Consider the following 7428-nt stretch of genomic DNA (forward strand, 5'->3'; position numbering starts at 1 on the left):
AGAAAGCCTAGATCCGAGCATTAGGGTTTTGCATGCGCACATAGGAAAGTTCTTATGGCTAAAACCCATCATAAATAAACAAAAGAATACATACCATCCACTACATCGGGCGCCGCACGGACCTCCTCCGCAGTCAACTGGAAAGCTCTCCCACGAGCCTTGGAGCCTCGGCATTCGCTGGTCGAATATCGGTAGCCCTAGCAGCAAGCGTAGATCCCTGCGTTGATCCCTGGTGTAGCTGAGGACACTCAGCCTTCCGATGGCCGGTCTGGTTGCAATGGAAGCAAACCATAAATCCTTTGGGGAAATCCCTGGCGATATGCCCCTCCTTGCCACATTTGTAGCAAGCACCCGATCGACAGGCCCCCTCATGACCCTTGTCGCACTTCCCGCAAGTATGGCCCTTTTGGCCTCCCGTCCTCGAATCGGCGGACTTGGCCCGCTTGGTTGCCGGTTGAGACTGAGTCGGCCGCTGATCCATCCTCTGAGACTCGGCCTCCTCCCTGGCCTGAGTCTCCAACTCAATCTCCCTCTTCCGGGAATTTTCCTGGAGCTCAGCAAATGTCCAGTACGTCGAGTTTGACATGAAATCCCGAATGTCCCTCCTCTGAATACTCAAATATCGGCTCATCCATGCCTGCTTAGTAGAGACCTGCTCAGGGCAGAACATCGCCTTCTCATGAAACTTACGAGTGACCACAGTAACCGAATTATTACCCTGATTGAGGGTCAAGAACTCCTGAATCAGCCGTTCCCTCTCCGCCGGGGGAACATACTCGTCTCTGAACATGGTGGTGAAACTCTCCCAGGTCGCTGCTAAAATCTCTGCAAGAGTGAAGTTCGTTGTTACGAACTTCCACCAATCCTTCGCTCCTAAGTGAAGCTGGTTCAAAGCGAACCGTACCCTCAGATGATCCGGACATGAACACATATAGAAGCATCCCTCAATGTCAGCAATCCATCTCATCGCAGGGATCCGATCCTGCGTCCCATCAAACTCGAGTGGCTTCGTGTTGCTGAACTCCCGGAACAACAACGAGTCACCTCCTTGAGGTCTGGCAGCAGCCACAGCTGTTGTAGCTGCAGCAGCTACGGCCTCAGTCACCGCGGCGTACCGCTCATCAAAAGTCTCCAAGAGTGTGGTCTTGATAGACCCAAACATCTCCGGAATCTCGGCCCTGATCGCCGCAGCCACCTCATCGTGGATCATCTGATGAAGCTCCTCGTTACTCACACTGCTCGCCTCAGGGGTGTGGCGTGTCCCAACCATGATACCTCTGAAATACAACATAAAAATATCATAGACTCGATCGAGCATACTCGCACTCGATAACGCAACCCTACTCGGCCTCCAATACCCAAAGGATTCTTACTTGGGATGTCCACTGATCCGGTGTCTTCGTAGTAAGGGCCCTATACTACTGGTTACACCGCATCAGCATTCACCCCAAGTCCTCCTCCTTGGATCTCAGAACGCAAGTACTCTATCCTCGCTATGCATTGGCTACCTACTCGCTCTCAAGGCATCTCATAGCAGTAGGATTCTCCTAGACTAAGGCATCACAAATCAGGCCACTCTAGTCCTAATATGAATACCTAGTCTACTCTAGCATGCATAACATATCATAGCATATCTCATAACACATATTGTAAGGATATTTTAGGATTTTACCGTTCGGGCGCTGGCTGACCGTACACACTGCTCCTTCTTTGGTTATCTCAAAACCTCTTATAAAACTTTATGCTTTTATTATTGTAAAATTTTTCTCAAATCCTCGGTTTGAGTTCAGTTACGCCCGAAGGTGCACCCGAATCCCTCAAACCAAGTCTCTGATACCAACTTGTAACAACATGAATTTTCAAAACAATATTTCATTTTTCAAACAACACAAACCATCATTCAATATTCTCAAATCTCATGTTTAGCAAATGTCATCATAATAAAAATACATCCCAAGATCATAAAATAAATCTTCCTTCAGTGTGTACAGATCATGTCGGCACCTTCCCACGGTCCTCGCTAGTAACTTAAACCCATAACACAACAACTGTAAGCATAAATGCTTACTGAGTTCCCCAAAATACCACTTACACACATACGCCCTTCCAGGCCATGACCTTCTGGTCCATGTATCTTAGGGGATTTTCGTCCCAACCCGGTAAACCTTCCGATCCTACCCGTGTCGACCTTCAGGTCAAAAACTCCCTGACTTTCCGGTCTACATCATAATGCCTTCCGGCCCATAACAAGCATATCATACATGGTACATACAAAACAGTTAACTAATCACATACAATGCATATATCTTATAGCATATCAGACCTTCTGGCCACACATAGGTACCCTTCCAGGTACAGTATAGTGAGAAGACTCACCTCTGATATCTCGGTAAACCACAGACTCGGTAGAAATACAATCTAGTTTCCGCCTAAACACATAAAGTAATATTCTCATAAATATAACTCCTAAAACTAGACTCTACTTTCTCTAAGCTCCCTCAAAAGGGTGAAAGACCATTTTACCCCTCCTTTGGCTCAAAGGCCCTCGTTGTTGACCAAACCCCAAAAAGTCAACCAAAGTCAACGGTCAAACGTTGACCCGACTCGGCGAGTGCACTTGGGCAACTCGGCGAGTCCGCCTGTGTCCACTTAACTCTTTTGTCCCATTTAACACGTCGGGTCCCTCCCATTACTCGATGAGTCTCCAGGCAAGAATCGCGGGGCTACCCCGACTCAACTCGCCGAGTCCCAAGAACAACTCGGCCTACCCGTCATGCACAAGTTCTATTGACCTCCTGAGGTCAGATCTGTTCCTTAAATCCATAGATTTATCCTTCCCAAGCAATATAATCACGTAAAGCTCGAAACTTGATGCTTATATATACATAATGGCATCAAATGGTGATTTAGTCCCAAAAATGGCAACCTAAGTCTAATCACCCCACAAAAACTCATAAAGCTTCATGGGTTGAAGTCTCTGGACCCTCTTTGAGTCCAGATCCAAACACAAAATTGAGAGGGGACTAAATACTCTACATATTCTTCTTTTAAAGGGCCATAACAAAACCCAAACTCTATGAATCAATACCCAAAACTAGAGAAGATCTGAAGGAATACCTTAATATGAAGCCTTTGATCTCTTAAGACACTAGCTTTGCACTTCCTTCAGCCTTCTTTTGCCTTGGTCACCTTTTCCTTCAAATTTTACCAACAATTGATCAACAATGGCTTCTCTGCTCTTCACAAGTGATCTAAGACTCTCTCTGGGGTGTGGTAGCCGTAATGGACGGCCATAAGGGCTTTTAAATAAGCTCCAACCCCGAAGGATTAGGGTTTCATTAAACAACGTGGACTCGCCGAGTCCACTCATGGACTCGCCAAGTCCAACGTGAACCCAAATGATCAAATGTGACCCTACTCGGCGAGTCTAAGCATTAACTCGCCGACTTCCTTCACAAATTCCAAAAATAAAATATTAAAATAATATACATGGGATTCTGGGTGTTACATCGTCACTCTGTCCACAATCATCCATATGGCGTCCACACCCCTCTTCGTCCTCGGTAACTTCATGATGAAGTCTATAGTGATCTCTTCCCACTTCCATATAGGAATGGGTAGTGGCTGAACCTTTCCATGAGGCCGCTGATGCTCGGCCTTGACTATCTTGTAGGTCAAGCATAGCTCCACAACCTAGGCGATCTCCCGCTTCATGCAGGGCCACCAGTAACTCAATCTCAAATCCCTATACATTTTCGTAGCCCCAAAATGTATAGAGAACTTGGACATGTGTGCCTCTTCTAATATCTTTTGTCTTAGTCCCCCAGTCACCGGTACCAACACCCAACTACATTGTGTTAGAAGACCTCGATTATCCTTAACAAACAATGGACATTGTCCCAAAATCCGCTCAAACTTCCATTTTTCCTTCTTCACACCCTCGACTTGGGCCTCCTAGATCCTATCTAACAGTGGAAAGATCACCATCATCCTCAAACAAATGTTCCCAATCAGGGAAGCTGCCACCTTGCGGCTCAAAGCATCGGCCACTATGTTGGCCTTCCCTAGATGGTATAAGAACTCACAATCATAGTCTTTCAGCACGTCCAATGACCTCATCTGTAACATTTTGAGGTTCTGCTGATCCATCAAATACTTTAAACTCCTGTGATCAGTATAAATAGTGCACCGAACCCCATACAGATAGTGCCTCTAAATCTTGAGGGCAAACACCACTGCCCCCAATTCTAGGTCGTGAGTGGGACAATTAATCTCATGAGGCTTCAACTGCCTCGAGCCGTAAACTATCACATTTCCTCTCTGCATCAGTACCGCGCCTAACCCTGATTTTGGTGCATCACACTACACCACCAAAACGTCTAACCCCTCAGGTAGCACTAGAATCGGAGCCTCACATAACCTCCATCTCAGGGTCTCAAAAGCTAACTCCTGATCCATACTCCATCGAAATGTCACATTCTTCTTGGTCAAGTGGGTCAATGGCACAACAATCTTGGAGAAATCCTGGATAAATCTACGATAATAGCCAACTAGACCCAAAAATCTATGAATCTCAGATGCATTCTTTGGTACTCCCCACCGCATCACAACCTTAACCTTGGATGGATCAACCGAAATGCTCTCCTGGTTGAGGACGTGCCCTAGATATTGTACCTCTCGCAGCCAAAAATCACAATTGGAGAACTTTGCAAAAAGCTTCTCCGCCCTCAGAGTCTCCAATACCTCTCTCAGATGCTACTCATGTTGCTCCTTAGTCTTAGAATAGACCAGGATATCATCAATAAAAATGATCACCGACCGATATAACATCGGTCTACACACTCTGTTCATGAGATCCATGAACGTTGTTTGGGGCATTGGTGAGCCCAAATGGCATCACCATAAACTCATAGTGCCCATACTTATTCCTGAAAGTTGTCTTCGGTATGTCCTCATCCCGAATCCTCATTGGATGGTATCCCGACCGAAGATCAATCTTGGAAAACCAAGACGCGTCCTTTAGATGATCGAACAAATCATCGATCCTCGGTAACGGATAACAGTTCATTACTGTTAGTTTGTTCAGTTCTCGGTAATCAATGCACATCTTGTGCGATCCATCCTTCTTTTTCATGAAAAGGATCAGAGCTCCCCACGGGGAAGTGCTCGGACGGATAAACCGTTGGTCTAGCAGCTCCTGGAGCTACATAGATAGCTCCTGTATCTTGGGCGGTGCTAGCCAGTACGATGCCCTTCTTACTGGAGCGGCACCGGCATCAATCCATACGAAACTCCACTTGCCTCTCCGGAGGCACTCCCGGTAACTCCTCGGGAAAGACATCCCAAAATTCATGTACAACCAACACACTGCCCACATCTGTCATGGTATTGGTCCTTGTATCCGAGATATATGCCAGAAATCCCATACAACCATATTGCAGAAATCTCCGATCCCTCGCTTCCAAACAGAGGATAGGCCCCTACGAGGCCCTCTCTCCATGAATAACCAGTTCTCCCCCACTTGGGGTTTGAACCCTTACTAACTGGCACTCGCAATCGATCATGGCCCCATTGGCTCCCAACCAGTCCATTCTGACAATCACCTTCAACCCTCGTAATGGTATCAGGACTAGATCAACCTGAAACCTTTGTCCAAGAACGTTCAGGACACAGTCGTGATACACTCTCGCAACACTCATAGTGCGGTCATCTGCAATCTCTACTCCGAGTGGGGAATCCAAAGTGCTCGGCGCATCCCGAAACTTCTTGCTAAGCGCAAGGGACACAAACGATCGGGTAGCTCCCAAGTCGAACAAAACGCGAGCCGACATATCATTAACCAAAAATGTCACTATACAACGCACAATACACATAATCAATGCAATTAAATATAGAGCAGTGAAGAATAAACATGTACTATCCACGACGTCTGGTGTTACCCGGGTCTCCTCGGTAATCAACTGAAATGCACGGCTCTTCACCGCTGGAGCATCCGCCTTAGCAGGGTGGCCATCGGTAATCCTCATCGTGGCGGTCGCAGGCGTTGCCACTGCTCCTCCCCCTCCCTGCAACCTCTGACAATTGGCAAGCTTATGGTTAGTTTGGTTGCAATGAAAACAAATCGAGCCCTTCTAAGGGTAATCCATGCTCAAGTGGCCCTACTGGCCCCATGCATAACATCCCGTGCCTGTTATCCGACAGGCTCCACCATGAGGCTTACCACACTTGGCACACCGGCCCTGACCCTACTGGCCCCTACTGGATGAATCCGAGGACTTAGGCTTTCCAGCCTGACTTACTGCTGCATATGCCTACTCAGGTTTCCGCTTGGTGCGGAAGTCTAGCTCCATCTCCCGTTCACGGGCCTTTTCCACCATCTCATTCAGGGTTTTGCACCCTGTGAAGCTCACACACTCCCAAATATCATCCCTTAACATGGAATGATAACATGTCCTCCTCATGTCCTCATCGGGAGCATACTGTGGGATCAACAATGCTCATTCTCGAAACTTGGCAGTGATTTCTGCCACAGTCTTGGTGGTCTGCTGAAGGTCTTGGAAATCTCTCACCATCCTCTATACCTCAATGGTTGGTGCAAACTCCCAATCAAATCGCCAAACAAACTCAACCCATGTCATCTTAGCCACACCGGCTGCTCCCACCTGGCTAGTAACCTCGCCCCACCACTCTCGGGCTCTGTCTCTTAGCATACATGAAGCAAAACCCACCTTTTCCGCATCCGGGAAAGAACTCGTACGCTGGGCATTCTCGATATCTGTCACCCAACATCGACTCACTATGGGGTCCCTAACCCCAAAAAAAATCTAGCGCTTTGTATGCCTTGAACTCTCGGAATGAGGGAGCTCGAGCCCCAACCCGGCCTACGACAATCTCGGCTCTAAATGCCCTAACCCTCTCCTCCATAATCTCCATCATCCTTGACCGTCCCATAGATAACTGGGGTAGCATCAAAGATGCCACTGGTAACCTCTGCTACAATAAGCTCACGCAGCCTCTCGTCAATGACCTCAATAGTGTCACCTAACCCAACCCCAGATCTAGATCCCGATCCTGATCCCCCTGCTCCATCACTTGTCATCACCATAGTGAACTACAATGTTGTAAACCATAATGATCAATATTCCCAAATAGGGGATCTTTACACACCGGTTCTCCTCAGAGCTTTCAGATCTAACATTGGTTTGGGTACATGTCCTGTGCTTTCAGTATTACGGGCCCAATACTAACTTCCACACCTACCTGAACCTACCCCAAAGCTCTACCCGATAACTCCTATTCGTTCAAATACAAATCATATCTCATAGGCTACTATATAGCTTAAATCATAGGTTGTCCTAAGATTTTATCTACCCATATCCATTATAACAGGTTGCGTTATGCATGCAAATTATACTCAAAAAAGGATCA

Source organism: Lactuca saligna, chromosome 5 (genome assembly GCF_052625555.1).
Source record: "Lactuca saligna cultivar CGN05327 chromosome 5, ASM5262555v1, whole genome shotgun sequence".
Taxonomy (NCBI): domain Eukaryota; kingdom Viridiplantae; phylum Streptophyta; class Magnoliopsida; order Asterales; family Asteraceae; genus Lactuca; species Lactuca saligna.